The 21,571-nt window shown below is 42.8% G+C and overlaps 1 long non-coding RNA gene across 1 annotated transcript in view; it reads right to left on the minus strand.

The window, feature by feature from the left end:
• Window positions 1–2,522: 2,522 nt before the first annotated feature.
• The window catches only part of LOC147379202 (uncharacterized), a 54,672-nt gene continuing 35,623 nt past the window's right edge, over window positions 2,523–21,571 (minus strand). Inside the window, exons 3-4 of the long non-coding RNA XR_015132499.1 lie at window positions 4,792–4,892; window positions 2,523–3,772 (exon numbers count right to left, since the gene is read on the minus strand). This is a non-coding gene — a long non-coding RNA (uncharacterized LOC147379202). The remainder of the gene's footprint in view (window positions 3,773–4,791; window positions 4,893–21,571) is intronic.

Raw genomic sequence — 21,571 nt, forward strand, 5'->3', positions numbered from 1 at the left:
CTCTCCCTTCTAATTTATATCGGGCCCACCCACGAGTTAAGTCTTACCTTTTGTTTCCAGAGAGAAGGAAGGAAAAGTCAGTTTTCTTGGAAGTTTTGAGGTCATGGAGGGGGCATGCAACACAGCAAACATCACCAATAGACACTTTTTTTAAAAATTTATTTATTTTAATTGAAGGCTAATTACTTTATAATATTGTAGTGGTTTTTGCCATACAGTGACATGAATCAGCCACGGGTGTACATGTGTTCCCCATCCTGAACCCCCCTCCCACCTCCCTCCTCATCCCATCCCTCTGGGTCATCCCAGTGCACCAGCCCTGAGTACCTGTCTCATGCATTGAACCTGGACTGGCGATCTGTTTCACATATAGTAATATACATGTTTCAATGCTTTTCTCTCAAATCATCCCACCCTCACCTTCTCCCACAGAGTCCAAAAGACTGTTCTATACATCCGTGACTCTTTTACTCTCTCACATATAGGGTTATCATTACCATCTTTCTAAATTCCATATATATGTGTTAGTATACTGTATTGATATTTTTCTTTCTGACTGACTTCACTCTGTATAATAGGCTCCAATTTCATCCACCTCATTAGAACTGATTCAAATGTATTCTTTGTAATGGCTGAGTAATACTCCATTGTGTATATGTACCACAGCTTTCTTATCTATTCACCTGCTGACGGACATCTATGTTACTTCCATGTCCTGGCTATTATAAACAGTGCTGCGATGAACATTGGGGTACACATGTCTCTTTCAATTCTCATTTCCTCGGTGTGTATGCCCAGCAGTGGGATTGCTGGGTCATATGGCAGTTCTATTTCCAGTTTTTTAAGGAATCTCCACACTGTTCTCCATAATGGCTGTACTAGTTTGCATTCCCACCAACAGTGTAAGAGGGTTCCCTTTTCTCCACACCTTGTCCAGCATTTATTGTTTGTAGACTTTTGTATAGCAGCCATTCTGACCGCCATGAGATGGTACCTCATTGTGGTTTTGATTTGCATTTCTCTGATAATAAGTGATGTTGAGCATCTTTTCATGTATTTGTTAGCCATCTGTATGAATAGACACTTTCTTTTAAAGCAGCTCTGGCTACCCTCCTCCAGCCATATGCCGTCTACCTACCCTTGCCACCCTTTGTTTTCCTACCCCTGCTCACATCTCCCCATCTATGACAATCCCCCAAATACAGGCTATTCACATCCTAAAAGGAGCTCTTCTGTTCTGTGTGAAGACAGCACATTTATCACAATGAACTATATTTTCTGTATCATGTCTCAGAAAGTCAGCAAGAAGCCTGAGGAGATTTTGTCTGTTTGGGGGGTCCTTCCATCTTCACCTGGATAAAGCACACTCCAATACATATACACAAGCACACACACACACACACACCTACACCTATCCTTGGGCGTCTCTGGAGCCCTATATATAGAGGGCCCTTGACAGTTCTCATCATTCCTTTGATCCTGAAACAATCAGGCCCATGTTCTTGCTGTCTGATAAACAGACCCTTCATGTTCTTTCCTGCCTATTCCCTCTCATCTCTTTCAAACACATCCCCTCACCCCTCAGCCTCCACCATGGCCTGCTCCTGGCCTCCCTCTCCGACTCTGTCCACGTGAGACTGAAGCTCTGCTGGGCGGTGCCCTCCCAGGCAGACAGGCTACAGAGACTTCTAGGAACTTACCCTTCATATGGAAATCCCCTGGAGCTCCAGGGCTTTCCTTGTCCCTCAGGTCGAACGAGATAGATTTTTTTTTTAACTGAAAATGTTCTGGTCTATCAAGTTCAAATAAAGGGCTTTACATTAGGTAAACTTGATGAGTGTCCGTGGCAAACACACACACCAACAAAAACCAACTTATAAATGACTACACTCTGGATAAAAGTCCTGGACAGAGGTTTCACCTCAATCAGTACTGTGTTCATGCTCTAGCAGAGAACCTGGGCTAGAAAGGGCTCAGAGAGCATTTATGAAGCTAAACTGAATTAAACCTCAAATCCAAGGGGCTCTGTGACCTGGCCCAGTCTACGCTTTCACCCTTGTATCACCCAATTGCCCAGCAGGAGCCCTAGGTCTTAGAATTCCCAAAGCACATGTAAACATTCTTATCACCACGTTTTTGCTTGCTGGTCCTACTACCTGGAATGCCATCCATCCTCCCATACCCAAGATCATGGAAATCTGACCTCTGATAGAAAGTTCCCCGCTGAGCTTCAGGGCTATAGATCAGTAATGCCACTTTGATTTCCCCAGTGGAAGATGATCGTACCCACCTCTGCACCCTGGAGCATGGCCTACCTTATTGTAAAGCATCTCAAGCCGACTGTGGGAGGAACAGACTGTAGGGCTGACTCTTTGTTATAAGCTAAACTCATGTGCCTGCAGAGGTAAAGGCAGCCAAAGGTAGCACAATTACCTGGATGGGGCCTTCAGTGCAAAGACAAATGTGTGACTGCCTCTCAGCCCCAGCCCCTGTCTCAATGCAAGGGTATTGCTCATGATTGCCAGAGCTTCTGATTTTCTCTTTCAAGACAATCAGAAACCTGGGTTTTCATGTAAAACAGACCAGATTTTAAATTTTGGCAACTAATTCCTAGGTTTTAACAAATGCTGTATGGAAACCCCCCCGCAAAATGGATTAGCAGGCTGACTTCAGGACTCAGTTGACCATTTTGTGACCTCTATCCTAGACCATATTAGTGTGGATCAGGTGAGTTCAATTCATCAGAAACAAATAATCATCACACCACCTTGATTCAGATTATTTGGTCCTGTGGGTCATGGTCAGCCATGTGGGTACTCAAAGGCATGACCAAGGTGAGCAGGTCTCTGGGCCATAGTGTGCTCGAGGATGGCTATCAATCAGTTCTGGGGGGAAGAGTTCAAATTTGTAGCATTTGCTGACTCCCATGACATAACTACTCCCTCTTTGGCTGATCTGAAGCCACCAACGCGACATCACTAAAGTCAGGGTTAGAAAGAGATCCTAATAGTGAGCTTTTTCAAGGCCACTTTCACACACCACTGTTTACAGTTCAGGTATCAGGAGGATCCCAGGAGCACCTGTACCCATGACCTAAGGCCAGAAATTTTCAGAACATGCATTGGGAATCATCTGGAAGAAAATGCAGGAAAGAGAGTTTCTCAAACTGATTGGACTGTGGAATGCTTGCCCTCCTAAAGCATCTTTCTGACCAGCATTCACTTTGGGAAATGCTGCCTTTAGCCTGAGAAAAGGACCTGGAGCCCAGACCCACAGTTCTTCCCTTTGTTAGTGACTCATCCAAGGGAACCATCCAGAACCAAGCAGTTAATTTCATCCCAAGCATGACACCTCTGAGTCCCTGCTCCACTTCTTCAATACCTATCTGCTCCAACAGCCCACTCAGAATCAGACCTTAAATTTCCAGTGTGAATCCTCTTTTTTGGTCATTGTTTTTTTGTTTTTTCTTGGCCATGTGGTGTATGGGATCTTTGTTCCCTGATGAGGGTCAAATTCACACCCACTGCATTGGAGATGCGGAGTCTTAAGGGACCACCAGCAAAGTCCCTTCAGTTTCTATGCTGTTGATCTTGCACATGAAGGCAATATCTCAGGTTTAATTGGCCAAGAAAAGTTGTGGAACCCAAGCGTGTTCAGGTTGGTGCTAATGGCGCCATTGTTGGGGTGTGATGTCAGCAGTGATGCTTGGCCAGCAGAAGGGTGACACCTACAGGCTGTAGCTGGCTGGTGTCCTGCACACTGAGATGCTGGGCTGCCAAAGGGAAATGGAAAAGATAAAGGTCTCGTTGATCTTCAAGACCGGGTACCATGGGTGGCCACAGCACCTGCAGAAAATCTCTTCCTTGCCACTGGTTGGTCACCATGTTAATGCCCTGGCTTGAAACTCTGGGTCAGTCCCACCCAACTGAGACCAGAACATGTTAGCAAAGTAAACCAAGAGACAGGCCTTCAAAGAGCCTCTGTGTTTTTGTAATGATCTTTTTAAAAAATATTTATTTCCTTGACTGTGAATTGTGGAGCATGGGCTCTGTTGCCCCACAGCATGTGGGATCTTGGTTCCCTGACCAGGGATTGAACCCATGTCCCTGCACTGCATGGCAGATTCTTAACCATTAGACCACCAGCGAAGCCCCTGTAATGATATTAAAATAAAACTGAATGGACTATGGCTTAGAAGTGCTTTCTATTATAACAAATTTTGTCATGGGAATCATTATTAATATATGTATTTTATTAAGCACTAACTAAGAACTTGGAACTGTGCTGTGCTTTATATGCATTATTTTATTTTAACCTCACAAAAATTTTATTAGATTTATATCTCCATTTACAAAGTACAGAGAGGCCAAGTGCATAATCTGAGGCAACATGATGCTAAAGTTCAGGGTCACTCAGGCTCAAACTAGTGTTTTTAACTCTCCCAGGTGGCTCATTGGTAAAGAGTCTGCCTGCCAATGCAGGAGACCCACGTTCAATCCCTGGTTCAGGAAGATCCCCTGGAGAAGGAAGTGGGAACCCACTCCAGTATTCTTGCCTGGAGAATCCCATGGGCAGATGAGTCTGGTGGGCTAGTCCACGGGGTCGTAAAAGAGCTGGACACAACTTAGTGACTAAACAAAAATAACAAATCAGTCCAAAAGCAGATGCCTATATTCTATGAGCTCCATATTCATGGAGCTACTCAAAAACCTTTAAAAGGACATATCTGGGTGCTCATATACACTGGTCATATTGAAGAGACTTCCACATATGCCCATGAATCTCACTCACCAGGATGCTCGCTGGACACAAGCCCCCCAGCCATGGATCCTGGAATCCTCAGGCACATCTCTCTGACTTTGCTCAGGAACTTCAGTCCAGTTTTCTCTTCCCTAAAATACAGGAAGGCAGTCCCGGAAGTCCATGAATTGACCTTGAGTTCCCTTCCTCAGGGCCACATTGTCAAAACCATTATTTCTGTTCTACCCTTCCCTTCATCTGCCTTGTCCCTTCTAATTACCACCAACATTTATAGTCATCTAATCATTGCACAAGCATGTCATCAGGGCCTACCATTTTCTTGGGATGAAGTTAAATACCATAGGCACATACATATACCCCTATGCAATACCCACATGCAAATACCCCTATGCACACATATATATACCTAAGGCCTTCCATTTTTGTGATTCCTTAGTAAAACCACTTACTAGTCATGGCACCAGTTATGTGACCTATTCCATGAGCTTTCACTTCCTCATTTACAAAATGGTGGTAATGATACCTTTCTTAAAAGATTATTGTGATAATTAATGAGATAATTTCCATTAAGAATCTGCCAAACAAAAAGACACATGCACCCCAATGTCATCGCAGCACTATTTACAATAATCAGGACGTGGAAGCAACCTAGATGTCCATCTACAGATGAATGGATAAAGAAGATGACATATACACAATGGAATATTACTCAGCCATAGAAAGGAATGAAAGTGGGTCACTGGTAGAGATATGGATGGACCTAGAGTCTGTCAAACAAATGAAGTAAGTCAGAAAGAGAAAATATCACATATCAATGCACATATGTGGAATCTAGAAGGATAATACAGACAAACCTGTTTTCAGATGTAGAGAAGGCATGGGGAGACGGGGTCTGGGGAAGAGGGTTGGATGAATTGGAAGATTGAAATTGACATGGATACACTACCATGTGTAAAATAGTGAGCAGAACCTGCTGTGAGTCACAGGGAGCTCAGCTCAGTGCTCTGTGATGACCTAGATGGGTGGGATTAGGGAGGTAGAAGGGGATATATGCATACATATGGTTGACTCACTTCACTGGACAGCAGAAACTTGCACAACATTAAAAAGCAATTATACTCCAATTAAAAAAAAAAAGTCTACCACAATGTCCAGCTCTACAAGCATTCACTGAGTATTTACATCACAGTTTTGATCTCCAATCTCCCTTAGTCAGAGATAGTGTGGGTCACACCCTCACTCATTCAGTCGGTCCTTTGTCTATTTTCTCATCTCTTCATTTAGCGGTACTGGGGTCTGTCCTAAACAACACTCTCAATAGGTATCTCCACTTTATCTCCTTGATGTGGAGGTTTTTGGAAAGAGAAGGTATTTTGCTGTGGATCAGGCACTTCACTGGTATTTTCTAACTGAATCCTTCCAACAGCCCCATGTGGAAATCTTCACCCTCATCCTATACATGAAGGAACTAGGAGAGGAGGTCTCCTGTCAAGGTCACACAGCTGGTAAATGACAGAATCCAGATTCCCACATAGATGTGGTTTTCAGAATGTGTTTGGCTGCTCAACCAAGTGTCTGCCCATGCAGCTAAGAAGTAACCAGCCTTGAAGAGTGAAAACCAGCCTTGAAGAGTAAAATATTGCCTTTGAGAAAGCCAAGTGGCAGGTGCCAGAGCCCAGAGACGAATGCTCTTTTCCTTTTTAGTGCCTTGGGCTACCACCATTCCCAAAGGACACAGAAGATAGGAACTTAAAAACCCTGATTGGCCAACTAGAATTTCAAAAATAATAGAAATGCTAAAAGTGTGTAAACCAGAGGAAGTCTAAAAACCAACAAGAACGCAAACTATGTGAAAATACATACTCAGAAACAAGAGCAAATGGGTCTCCTTTCCCAGAGCAGTAATGCCAGCTAACTGTCCTCAAAGTCTTTGTTGACCTCTGAATCCTGGAATCTATGACAATACTGAGAGCAACTTGGAGTCTTCATTCATTCATTTGTCTATTAGTTGCCCAAAACTGTTCCATGATCCTAATGATGCCTCTTGTGAACCATCCACCATGCTAGGTACCAGAATACCAGCAATACCAGCTTCCCACCTTCACTGGATGACCAGTCGAGTGAAGGACAGAAGCAATTATTAAATAACTCATAAGTAGGGTATAATTGCACTTATGAACACTGCAAAGGAGGCACCTCTGGAGCTACAGGCATCTATGCCAGGGTAGATTATCTTCATCAGAAAGCCAAGGTTCCCAGGATTAAGTTGAGAAGAGGGAGAAAAGGGAAGTGAATTGGTCAAGGTTTCTATTAGCAAACAAGAAAGTCACCATCAGCTAGTGGTAGCCAGCAGATATTCATGAACAGAATGATTGGAGTGACAAGAGAAACTGAGCTTCCAGAAACACCATCCAGCAGTGTCTTCTCCAGCATGAATGAACCAAGGCCGGAGTTTAGATATGGGTTGCAGATCCGCAAGGATTTCCATCTTGCTTTCCTCTCTCCATTCCTCCCCTAAGACTTTCACTCCAAATTCCCTGTGACTCTACCTCCTGAAATGCCGTGTCTCAGCCTGGATGAGCTCACTGGTAGAGAGTCAGTGAGTATGTAGACTGAGCATGGGGCTACTCCAATCCAAATGGACTCAGATGTTGTCAATTAAGATTATGCTACTTCCTTGCTCGAAATCCACCAAGAGACCCCCATAACCACAAGGGAGACCCACTGCAAGCTTTATAATATGGTTAATAAGCTGGCCACCACCTGCTTGTAACAGACACACATCCTCCACTCCTTCCTGTGTGGAATCCTGCAGTCCACAGCACATGCGTGTGCCCATCAGACTTAACTAATTCAGGGTAAGGCAGTGGGGGAGCCTGAAGTGATCTCAAGGAAGAGGCTACTTTCTGGGAAATGTAGCTATTTACTTGTAATACCGATGATGGGCAGCCATGAGCCTTCTCAGACACGACATGTTTAAAAAACTGAAAAACTACATTGTGTATTTTCCTCCTGCTAATGAATGATAAGAGGGCTAACTTTTCACTTGACAAAAATATGTCAACTCTGTCACTTGGCAGAAGCACACTTTGATTAAAAAGACTCCTTGGTGCACACTTTCTGCTTCTCAATAGTAGCCAAAAGGTAGCATGAGAGCCTGGTGCTAGCAGATTTTGACCCAAACACAACTGGAAGCAGGCTTCTTTCACTAGAAGGCGCCTCTGGCTAAGTTTGACAGAGGGACAGTGGGGCAGACTGCTCACGACCAGAAGGCTCTGGTGAGCACTTTCTGAGACGGGCAGCCTGGGTGCATGTCCACCATCCCTGCCAGCTGTACTGCCAGACTTTCCCAGTTCCTTCATCCAAGGGGAAATATGGTGTCTAGACTCAAGGATAAAGGTGGTATCAATGAGGTAAAAAGAAGCCACTTCCAGCTTGGAAGTGAATTTAAGATACCAGTTTCAGAACTGTGCACTAGGGACTCCCGTGGAGGTCGGTGGTTAAGACACTGTGCTTTCACTGCATGGGTTCAATTCCTGGTCAGGGAACTAAGATCACACATGCCATGCAGCCTGGCCCAAAAGTGGGGGGGGGGGGGGAGCGGAGAATTTTTTAAATATTGTGTTCTGGCTGGAACAGTTACTCTGAATTTTCCTGGGTGTGGGAGGACACAGTCTGCACTGTCAGCCCATCTTAAGACAACCCAGCCTCCTGCAGGAAAGGCCGCAGGAGGATCTGGTCTGTATTCAGTGAACATTTTAACCCCAAACGGATGGGTGTGAATAGATTCATCCCCCAACATAAACTTCCCCTGGGGAAAGCCGAAGCAGACCACCCTGAGGGTGTTTCTCCCCCATGTGGGAGGTGAGCTGTGAAAGGGAAGTGAAAGTGTTAGTCGCTCAGTCGTGTCCTGTCCAACTCTTTGTGACCCCATGGACTGTAGCCCACCAGGGTCCTCTGTCCATGGGATTCTCCAGGCAAGAATACTGGAGTGGATTGCCATTTGAGTTATGAAAGAAGAGTCTAAAGATGAACCTGTTCAGGATTACGGCCCAGCTTGTGTGCACATCATGTGTCCGGAAAGGCTTTACATATTATGGGATGAAAAACATTGCCCTCAGCTATAGGGTATTCTGTTTTAGATAAAATCATGTACCTTAAAAACATTCCCAAAATGATAGAATTCAGGGATTCCAAGACCTTATTTTGACCAATATACCAGAGAGAGACAGAAAAGAGGAGAGCAGGAGAGACTGCAAGAGAGATAGAAGAAAAACCAGTCTTTCTACCTCCTTCAGCTCCTTTATAGATTCAATTGACTATAAGTTGAGAAGTTCTAACCCCAAAGTGTTGAAAATATTATAAATTTTTGTAGATTTAGATGTAAAATTATTACTAATAGGCACAAAGAAAGCAGTGAGAGTTAAACACACACATACACTGTCAGCCACTCCAAAGAAATCTTCAGCTAAAATTAACTAACAATTGTTATATAATCTTCAAAAATACTTCATAATAAACAGCCTTGTGTATGAAAGAGAGAGAGAGAGAGGGAGAGAGAGAGAATGGTTAGTTAATATTGAAATATTCTGAACAGGAATCCACACACCAGGGAGGGTTGCTTAAATTCTTTAGATATCATTATTAAAATCTATACAGGAGGTTTGTTTACCAGCTAAAGAGAGATCAGAAATATTTTTAAGAACCCAAGAGGAAATGGACAAAGAATGTGAACAGACAATTCAAAAAGGAGGAAACTCAGGGGGCTAAATGGCATACAACAATATTCTCAAACCCATTAAAAATGATAGAAATGCAAATTCAAACCAAATTCAAACATCACAGACCCATTGGAATGGCAGAAATTAGACAGCTATATAACTTTGAGTTGATGAAGCCCAAAAACCCTTGTGCACCACTGGTGGGGATGTAGGCACCCAACACCATCACCCGGGACTCCATCTGACAATCCCCCGGGAAACATATTGGATCCACCTGATAAGTAGGGAGGTTTGTTGCAACATCATTTCTGGTACCAGGGAGCTGAGGCCATCTGAAGCCATGCAAGTAACCATGGTGGGATGTGAAGCACGGCTTAGAAAGAACAGCCTGGACTTAGCGTGTAGTGTGGCAGATAGCAGAGTGTGTTCTGTGGCCTCTGTCAGAACAGAAGCATTCAGAACTGAACAGGTCCTCCAGCCCCTAGAACTGTTGGCCACTGATACTCTTACCCTCAAACCTCTCTAACAATTCTGTCAGCCAGTGCAAGCCCCTCTCCCAGTCATGTTCCCAGGGCAGCCCAGGTCCAATAACTGGTTGATGCCTTGAGGCTGGACTTCCCAGCTCCAGAGCTCCCCATGAGGTCCCCATCATCTGCGTCATAGGTTAGGTCCTCCTCTTGCCCAGTCCTGCTTCTCTCCCTCCGCCCTCCTCCCCACTCTCCCAGGGCTTGAATCTGACACAGAACATTCTAAGTAAACTTCTTTCAGGCTAATCTTCTATCTCATAGTGTTTTCTGGGAAATCCAACCCAACATGCATAGCAACATGTAAGAACATATCATGTAAGAACAGTGATAAGGGCAGAAAAAAAAAAACAATAGTAGAATAAGATTTCTAACCCAATAAATATAAAAAATTTTTAAAGGCATACAAAACTATGCATGCTTTCAAGAACACATACAGATAAAAGAACATTACATGGATTACCATTGCAAGGGAGAAGAGAACAGGAGAGGAACGGGACTTTGAACAGAGAACAATGAGGACAGCACGACAGGAGCTGAAGGGTGCACTGGGTCAGCGCTTTTGCACCTGAGGTCCAAATTAGTATTACTGCTACTATTACTCATAACAATGAAGGAACTTGAATTGATGAACTGAGGGTTGATTCTGGATATATGGCTGCCTACAGAGATGGTTTGGATCGCCATGACCTCTGCATTAAAATCAGTAAGAGGACTTCCCTGGTTGTCCAGTGGTTAAGAATCCACCTGCCAATGCAGGGGATATGCAGATTCCACGTGCTGCAAGGCAGCTAAGCTCATGCACCACAGCTACTGAAGCCCGCACGTCTAAAGCCCGTGCTGCAAAACAAGAGAAACCACCGCAGTGAGGAGGAGCCCCCACTCACCTCAACTAGAGAAAACCTGAGGACAGCAACAAAGACCCAGCACAGCCAAAAACATAAATAAATAAAATTATTAAAAAACAAAAACAGTAAGAAAGCAAGCATGGCAGCCCGCTTCCTTCAGACCAGCACTAAGGTCTAGAGTTCCCTGGTCCTGGGAGCACCCACTTTACAGAGCACTCCATCCAGCCCCCCAGCTTTATGGCTGGCTGCTCCTGCCATCAGAATATTTTGAGTATTTGGGGGTCTGTCCAGGAGTGAAACTTTCACTCAAAGTATCCACAGCAGTCATTAAGGATAGAGAGTGAGGACTTCCTTTTTTACAAGCAGAGCCCATGTGACTGTTTTGTGACTTCTCATACATTGATCAGAATTGAGTTTCAAACATGTTTCTGTGGTTCTTCTGCAGCAAAATTGTGAAGGAGAGAAATATAGTCCCACCAACCTTGCTAGACTCAACCAGTGTTTACCAAAAGGTAATTGTTGACCAGGCAAATCAGTTATGTTTACCAAAAGGTAATTGTTGACCAGGCAAATCAGTTATGTAACACAGCCCAGCTTTCTTTCTGAACCCCTTTGCTCTTCTTCCTGGCAAACAGTTCACAGTGCCCCGTCCTTGCAACAGGGCTCTTAATGGATCCTAGAGGAAGTTCTAACCAGTGGAATGTGCGTGGACAGAAAGCCAGCCACTGTTAGAAACTGGCTGTAAATAGTCAGTTCCGCATGTTCTTTCCCTTCTGCCATTGGGTGCAGATTGACATGCATCCTTGGAAGCAATGGTTGACGATGGTAGAAACAGGAGATGGACAACTTGAGGCAGAGCTGCCCACTGATCAGGAACACTTGCTTTGGACTTGACATGAGAAAGTTCAAAAGAAATTAAAACATAGTATTGAACAAAGCTGGGAAATATAACATTTCAGACTCTGGTAATAATTTGATACACTTGGATCTGTGTTAAGACTTCTGTTATTATTGTTTAGTTGCTTAAGTCTTGTCTGACTCTTTTGTGAACCCATAGACTGTAGCCTGCCAGGCTCCTCTGTCCATGGGACCTTTCAGGCAAGAATACTGGAGTGGGTTGCCGTTTCCCTCTCCAGGAGATCTTCCTGACCCAGGGATGGAACCCACAACTCCTGTGTCTCCTTTGTTAGCAGGAAGATTCTTTGCCATATTACCACTGAGCCACCTAGGAAGCCCCATTAAGGTTTCTAGCATTTCCTTACTTAGATCTGTTTATATCTGCCTTGTTATCTCATAGGTTAACCAAAAGTGTCCTCCTCACTCGATTTTAAAAATAACCAAAGATCATTTTATTTAAAAGGGGGTAAATACCCAGGTGTCAAATATAGAAAGATATAAGACTGGAGCTGAGAAATGCTCCAAGATGGCTCTACAGGAAGGCCAGTTATAAATAACACTGAATGTTATCCACTGATCAAATAAATATGTACTTGTTAATTTTTTAGTTACATAAGTAGCTTTATTTTAACTCAGGTAAGTTCAGCACATGTTACTAATTGCCTATATGGTTAACACTCTCACTTCCCTGCTTATGAACAGAACAGTTAAAATTATACAACCTTCCTGTGTCCCTGCAGCTAAGCATAGTCACTTCACTCAGTTTGGGCAATTAGATGTAGCTGGAAGACCCTGAGGAAGATGTTCTTGCCTGAATTAAAAGGCAAGGCTGAGGTAGCCTTCGACTTTACCCTTCTCTCTTCTTCCTGCCTGGAACAGAGATGAGAGGACTGGAAGGGGTGGCAGGCAAGAATACCAGAGCAGGTTGCCATTCCTCCTCCAGGGGATCTTCTGGACTGAGAGATTAAATCTCCGTCTCTTGTGTCTCTTGCCTTGGCATGTAAATTCTTTACCACTGAGTACTTGGAACGCCCTTTGATAAGTAAAGGTATCTCTTAAATATCCAATATAAAAACAATAATTAAATGTCTAAAACCCATTTGTAAAATTGTTTTTTAAAAACTTCCTTCAAAACAGCATTCTTGAAAAATAAATATGTTTTGACCAGGGGGAAAATGGCCTATTTGCAAGTACTTTTAAAGAGCTACAAATCACAGCTTTCAGAAATTTCCAAATGAATTCAAAATCAAAAAATAAGATGCTATTGTAATTAAGCTCATTTTAATTACTAATTTTAAAGTATGTCATTGTTATTCAGTCACTAAGTTGTGTCCGACTCTATGACCCCATGGACTGCAGCATGCCTGGCTCCCCTGTCCTCCACTATCTCCCAGAGTTTGCTCAGAATCATGTCCATTGAGTTGATGATGCCATCCAACCATCTCATCCTCTGTCATCCCCTTCTCCTCCTGCTCTCCATCTTTCCCAGTATCAGGGTATTTTCTAGTGCGTTGGCTCCTCACATCAGGTGGTGTAAGTATTGGAGCTTCAGCTACAGCATCAGTCCTCCCAATGAATATTTAGGACTGATTTCCTTTAGGATTGACTGGTTTGATCTCCTTGCAGTCCAAGGGACTCTCAAGAGTTTTCTCTAGCACCACAATTCAAAAACATCAATTCCTCATTGCTCAGCCTTCTTTGTGGTCCAACTCTCATATCTGTACATGACTACTGAAAAAACCATAGCTTTGGCTATATGACCTTTGTCAACAAAAATGATGTCTCTGCTTTTTGATATGCTGTCTAGGTTTGTCGTAGATTTCCTTTCAAGGAGTAAATGTCTTTTAATTTCATGGCTGTAGTCACCATCTGCAGTGAATTGGGAGCCCAGGAAAATAAAATCTGTCACTGCTTCCACTTTTTCCCCATCTATTTGCCATGAAGTGATGGGACTGGATGCCATGATCTTAGCTTTTTGAATGTTGAGTTTTAAGCCAGATTTTTCACTCTCCTCTTTCACACTCATCAAGAGGCTCTTTAGTTCTCCTTGCTTTCTGCCATTAAGTGGTATCATCTACACATCTGAGGTTGTTGATATTTCCTGTAGCAATCTTGATTCCAGCTTGTGGGTCTTCCAGTCTGACATTTCACATGATGTACTCTGCATATAAGTTAAATAAGCTGGGTGCCAATATACAGCCTTGATGCACTCGTTTCCCAATTTGGAATCAGTCCATTGTGCCATGTCCAGTTCTAACTGTTGCTTCTTGACACACACACAGGTTTCTCAGGAGGCAGGTAAGGTGGTCTGGTATTCCCACGTCTTTAAGAATTTTCCACAGTTCGTTATCATCCACACAGTCAAAGGCTTTAGCATGGTCAATGCAGCAGAAGTAGATGTTTTTCTGGAATTCCCTTGCTTCCTCCTTTCAATAAATAATAAACATAATACTAAGCAATAATTCCCTTGCTTTCTCCTTTCCATATGCTATGGAAACTGGTAACATTCCAAAATTATTCTGTGTCATAGTAATATGAGTTTTAGATAAACATAAAATAACATGAACATTTCCTCAAGGTGTGAAATAATAGAAAATACATATATTAGTCTCTGCCCGTGGTTCCTGAACAAGGCTCTTAAAATGCTTAGTATTCCCTGGGTGATAGAAGTGTCTTTTGTTCTAATGAGGTGACTCATGGCGTGCTGCTGGATGAAGGCCAGTCACCAGAAAGAACAAGTTGTGATTAGAAGCTTGGAAAATATATAAATGTAATATCAATGTGGTAGTGTTACAGATAATATGTCAGCGTCTAAATAACTAGATGCTTTTAAAGAAGTAAATTGCTTCTAATGAAACCAGACATAGATGCACTTCATTTGTGTTTGTTTAGATTTTCAATAAAAGCATTTTACTAATATTTGCTAATATTAATTGTAAGATATTTTATTATTGGTTTTTGTATATATTTTATTATGTAAATTGGCTTTGGGGACTTTGGATTTTTACAATATGGAGCATGGCAGAGACATGTACTGGCCACCACCTATACCTCCACATTTCCCAGCTCTATGCAGTTATATGGGCAGTTATATGGCCAAAGGACTATGTCTTAAAGTGGTTCATACCCCTTCTGGGACAAAGCAAATTAAAGCCAGGACATGACAAAGCCAGGACTTCTCTTCTTCCCTAGTAAAATGACTGCAGAAGTCAAACGTTCCAAATGGTGTAGCTTCAAGATGGTAGACTTTCTGCCAGCCTGGATCCTGAGTAACCATGCGGGGCCGAGCTCACTGACCATGGTAGATATGAACTATGCATGGGAAATAGACCTTCATTGTTTTAAGTTCTATAGCATTATTCTGGCTAATTTAAGTAGAAGAATGGATAACTGTATCCATCTAAATAGAATGCAATGTAAAACTATAATTATCTTGTGTTTGTCTATGTTCTCTATTGATTGCATGGATGTCTACCTCAGATATTGACAGTCTTATTGTTTTGTATTTTCTTGAGTCCCCCTGAAGAAAAACACAAATAAAATGGAAATTGTTTTCTCCTTTAAATTACTGGCACAATAAACCAGATGAAGCCAACATGGAAAATTAACCTGGAATTCTAAAATGGAAATCATGCTTGCCATTTTGGGGGCTTCCCCAACCATCAGTGGGCTTCCCTGGTGGCTAAGACGGTAAAGAATCTACCTTCCAATGCCTGAGACCTGGGTTTGACCCCTGGGTTGGGAAGATCTCCCAGAGAATGGCATGGCAACCTACTCCAGTATTCTTTACTGGAAAATTCCCATGGACAGAGGAGCCTGGCAGGCTACAGTCCATGGGGTCATGAAAGAGTTGGGCACAACTGAGCAACTAACACCCCAAACATCACTGGTTCCTTGGAAGCTCTGTCTGATTCTAACCTGTCCTAGGATCACACCCAAATTCAAGAAAACTTCCCTGGAGACTGATCTTCCTCCTACACCTTGACCATTTCTTCACAATCTCCAATGCATATCCCTCCACTTTTTTGCCTTCACTATTACTATTTCAGGGTTTGGTGCTATGTCCTCAACTCTTACCATGCCACAGACTTTCCTTGGAAGAGTTTGCGAATGCTTGTAGCTTCACTAACTTCCAGGAGTCACTGCAAGTGCCTTCCCAGCACTGCAGATGCAACTGGTTCGTCTTCACTGAGATGCCCTGTAAGAATCTCAAGCAGCTCATCCAGCCGCCCCAACAAAGCTACTTTCTTCCTCTGCCCAATCTCAACATCGCATCAACTTAGACACTTAGATCACTATCCTTGGAAATCCTCACATATACAAAGTCTCTTTTCTCATCTTTTTGTTATTTTTCTCCCCTAACATTTGGACCTTTTCTTCTCACACAAAGCTACTCTTATCGATACTACTGCACCGGTCCTAGTTTTAATTACCCCACTTCTATGCAATTCAACGTTGCTCTAAGTGAGCTTTCTAAACGCAAATCTCATCCACCTCTGTCAAAGTCTCGCCCCATCACCCAGGGTAGAATCCCCGTAGCGTGGTCCTCCAGGCCCTTTGTGACGTCACTCCTGCTCTCTCATTGAGCTTCTTTTCTGTCCCCTTCTCTCCTGACACTCTGAGTTACAGCACAGCCATGTGTGCATCCCTGGACTCTGTGGACATCCACACCTCTGGACCCTTGCTCGTGCTGTGCCTTCTACCTGAAACATCTATCTCAGCTGGTTTGTCTAGCTAAGTGCTGGCCATCATTCAGGTTCCAGTTTGGACACTCTGTCCCCAAGAATACCTTCCCTGCCACCCACACTGACTTAGGTCCTCTCCTCTCTGATTCCTCACTGCCGTGTGCTTTCCCTGGACATAGAAGGATCAGATTATCCTGCCATGTCTGTCTACTAGCCTCTCTCTCCTCCTCCCTCCCTCTCTATGGATGGACAGAGCTGGATTCTCCACGAAGCTGAGGATGCTCTAGCCTCAGGTCTCCTCACTTGCCCAGCTCCTTCCCAAGGCTCTGCCAGGGGCCCTAACAACGTATCCTCATAGTCATGTGATTTGTCAAAAATAAGATATTTAAATACAGTGGGTTCACACTGTTCTCCATCTGACTTCCCCCTGCGTCACTTCCTTTCATGCAGGTGGCACTGAAGTGGCTGCGGGATAGATTCAATTTGGATTGAGTGGGGCATTTTACAAAAGTGCTACAGTGTCTTCTGTGGGATACTCTTTCACCTACGTGTGCCAGCCCCTCCAGCATCAGGGACAAAGGTCCAGAGATGGGGTAACAGTATAAACATGTTCCCCTGTGCCTGCAGGTGAACCACAACCAAAAAAAGTTAAAATACATGAAGCCAGGGACTTCCTGGTTGTTTGGTGGTTAAGAATGTCCCTTCTAATGGCACAGGACATGGACTTGATCCCTGGCCAGGGAACTAAGATCCCACATGCCGCGGGGCAATTAAGCTCCCAGGCTGGAACCAGAGAAGCCCCCACACACTGTGACAAAGACCCAGTACAGCCAAGCAAAAAAAAGAATGCACGGAGCCAGAACCAAATGTGTAATACTCTTGTCATCATAGGAAGAAACAGTTGTAAACAAAGGCTTTGGAGCTCATCCACACCCAAATAAAAATGTCCCTCTTCTCAGGATTATAATTAATAATGTTGTATATACAATTATCAACTTGGCACGTATTTTAAAATTCCTTTTTATGGAATGTAACAGTAAATTTTATCTTGATTCTTGTGTTATAGGGCACAAACCGGTAGCAATAATGCAAACAGAGAACATGACTACGTGGGAAATTTCATGTCTTAAACCTCCCCATACATCAGGTACAGCTTAGTATAGCTGATGTAATTTGTCCTCCAAAAAGTCTGAAAGTTTCAGATAAAACTGCATACAAAATTACCACTGAAGCAAAAAAAACAACCTTAAGAAACTTGTCTGGCCAAACTCCTACACAGTCAGTGTACGGAGCATAAGTTTATTTCAAAATTATACAGTTAAACACAAAGTACTACCATTCAAACTACTGTACAACTGTGCTCATCTGACATGCTAGGAAGGGAATGCTCAAAATCCTTCAAGCTAGGCTTCAACAGTACGTGAACCAAGGACTTCCAGATGTACAAGCTGGATATAGAAAAGGCAGAGGAACCAGAGATCAAATTGCCAACATCTGCTGGATCATGGGAAAAGCAAGGGAACTCCAGAAAAACATCTACTTCTGCTTTTTTGACTACGCTAAAGCCTTTGACTGTGTGGATCACAACAAATTGGAAAATTCTTAAAGAGATGAGAATACCAGACTACCTTATGTGTCTCCTGAGAAATTTGTATGCAATTCAAAAATTAACAGTTGGAACCAGACTGGTTCAAAACTGGAAAAGGACCACGTCCAGGCTGTATATTGTCACCCTGTTGATTTAACTTAGATGCAGAGTACATCATGTGAAATGCCAGGCTGGATGAATCACAAGTTGGAACCAAGATTGCTGAGAGAAATATCAACAGCCTCAGATATGCAGATGATACCACCCTAATGGCAAAAATTGAAGAGGAACTTTAGAGGAGAGTGAAAAAGCTGGCTTAAAACTCAACATTCAAAAAACTAAGATCATGGCATCCGATCCATCACCTCATGGCAAATAGATGGGGAAAAAATGGACACATTGACAGATTTTATTTTCTTGAGTTTTGAAATCACTGCTGACAGTGACTGCAGCCACGAAATTAAGAGAAGCTTGCTCCTTGGAAGGAAATCTATGACAAACCTAGACAGCATATTAAAAAACAGAGACATCACTTTTGCTGACAAAGGTCAGTATAATTAAAGCTATGGTTTTTCCAGTAGTCATGTATAGGTGGGAGAGTTGGATGATACACTGAAGAATTGGTGCTTCTGAACTGTGGTGTTGGAGAAGACTCTCGAGAGTCCCTTGGACTGCAAGGAGATCAAACCAGTCGATCCTAAAGGAAATCAGTGCTGAATATTCATTGGAGTGACTGATGCTAAAGCTGAAGCTCCAATATTTTGGCCATGTGATATGAAGAGTCAACTCATTGGAAAAGACCTTGATCCTGGGAAAGACTGAAGACAAAAGGAGAAGGGGGTGTCAGAGGATAAGATGGTTAAATGTCATCACTGATTCAATGGACATGAATTTGAGCAAACTCCTGGAGATAGTGGAGGACAGGGGAGCCTGGTGTGCTGCAGCCCATGGGGTCACAAAGAGTCCAACAGAACTGAGCGACTGAACAATAACTGGCATCACAGAAGTGGATTTCAATGTCCTTTGTGTAATTCTTAATTATAGATCAATTTTGTATAATTTTCAAAATTAATGATCACTCTAAAACAAAAATATGATAGAAGGAAACTGTCCTAGGGGATGCCAAAAATATCAACTGAAAGACAGACTAACACAGGCTTCAAAATGTCAAAACCCCTTATATCACTCTAGACTAAAATATTGATGCTCCAGAGGAAGATAAGGAAAGTATGATATTTAACATGTATAGATTAAAAAACAGCAGAAGAGATAAAAGAGATGATGAGAATCAGAACATTACTGAACAAGAAAAAAAAAAAAAGCCAGAGACCTAGAATATGCAATCCTTACATTGGAGATAGAAGTTTTCCCCTAATTCACAATTCTACTATTTACATGCCATTACTTTGATGATACATGAGGATGAAAGAAATTTTCCTCAACTACCAATAATATAAAGCAATTTTTGACAAACTAGGCAAAAGGAATGACTGAATCATCTCTTTCTTCCTTAGAAAATAACATTATAAAATTGTTGTCACATGAAGAAATGATCAAAGTATATACTATCAAAATATGTTTATGAAAAGCATCATAGAACTGTATCTGATTTTCTATTTAAGCTCAATGCTATTCTTCTGATTTTATCAGCTTTTAAATATATGAAATTTGATGTAATTTCTGTCTTATTCTAAATAAATATCCATTTTTATCTAATTTTGTAGTCATAATCAATAAAAACCAAGCAAACGCTGGATCCACTCCCTGATGGGAGAACTTGCAGTTTCCAAGTTTCTATGTTACTGACCTGGGTCCTTGGACTCTTTAATCAATAGAAATTGATGAGGCCAGATGAGGAATTCAGGTAAGTCTTTACTGGGACTCATGCTGCAGCATACGTGAAGTTATTTTTAGTTCCTTGTAGTTTCTTTGTGTTCTGTTGCTCCAAGAGATATTTGTCCAGGTGCAAGGAACGCAGTAAAGGGTCTTTGGTCCCAGGTCCCAGTCAGTCTCATTCGCACTGTCTCAGCTTGTGCTGGCACCTCAGAACTTACCCACTGAAGGAAAGAGGGGCAAGCTTGGGAGCCAACTGGAGTATTATTGCCCTGTCCCTGTGACTCCCTAAGTCACCTCACAGTTTATTCCTCTGCAAACCAAGAGTCCTTTCTTGTCCCAGAGGCTAACATACACAGAGCTGGGGGATCCGCCTCAGGTCCTGCCAGGTCATCAACTCTGCAGATGCCTCCTGCCTTCCACAGATGCACAAATGTTCTAGGAATGCTTGTCTGCATGTACACAGTCCAGCAAAGAGCCCTACCTTTGTGTTGGCTAAGCCAACATCATGGAAATGAATAATCCCCTGAAATAGAATCCCCTGGTGCATGTGGGTAGAAAGATACAGGTTCATGAGCTTGCTCATGAAACTAAGAGCTTTCTTGCTGACCCAATAAAACAATGAGCAGTCTCCTCCTCTTCTAACGCTGGCTCCTTGGAAAGGGTGGCTCTGTGAAGTCGCTCAGGCTCCCACATTGCCAGGTCTTCACAGTCTGTTTTCCTGTTGGCTGCCTGAGTCCCAGACCACAGCTGTTATGAATGATCCCGCTTCAGGGCTTTAACAGACTTTTATAGGCGTTCTCTCCCAGGCATGTTTAAATGGCCCTGGGGCAGGGTTGCAATGACTTACTTCAAACAGTACTTTCCAAAGGGAGGCTGCAAACTTGATCATTTCTTTGAAGTTTTGCATTCTGTTGCCTTCTCCCCACTCCCCATGTGCTGAGCAGAAGCTGTGCTTGAAGCCAGGCCTCCACCATGGAGACCAATTCCATGGCCCAGGGCAGAAAGGGACATTCACACTGAGCATGCAACTGTCAGAAAATTCTACTGGCTACTCACTGAAGGCTCTTCAGTCTTTCTTTTCTGCTCTGATGGAAATAACTATATGGCACTTCCAGTAAAAATAACCACTAGAGGGCAGAAGCCCAATCTAAGTGCTTGTATTTATAGTTAATTGTCTCAACGATCTATGAAGTTGTATTCTTATTAGCCCCATTTTGCAGATGTGGAAATTGAGGCCCAAATGGACTAAGTGATTTGCCCAAGGGCAAGCAGCTGGAACTATTATTAAGGAAAATTAGACCCAGTGTTTAACACTGTTTTCTTAATTGTACAGTGAGATTGTTGATAGCAACCATACAATCACACACCTACTTAGAATTCTGTGCTAAGACAGGGGAGAGTTCATGATGATAAGGACCATTTGCTTCTCCCACTGCCTTTAAGGAACTCATGGGGTGGGGGTGGGGACGGGGACAGGGACAGACCTTTGAGCAGAGGATTTACAATAGTGGAAATACAAACACAGCATGTGTTAACGGCAGGAAGCCTGGTCTAGTAAGGAAATGTTTGCTAATACACAACTGAAAAGGAGCTCTTTTGCTTCTTGCAATCATTTTCTACAGAAATCCTTCCATATGACATTTAAAATGGAGATAGTTTTAAAGAAGGATGAGAAAACAGAGATACAGAACCAGCATCAAATGTTCATTTC

Source organism: Bos grunniens, chromosome 1 (assembly GCF_055505025.1).
Source record: "Bos grunniens cultivar Pamir isolate PY7600 chromosome 1, Bosgru_T2T1.0, whole genome shotgun sequence".
Classification (NCBI taxonomy): Eukaryota; Metazoa; Chordata; class Mammalia; order Artiodactyla; family Bovidae; genus Bos; species Bos grunniens.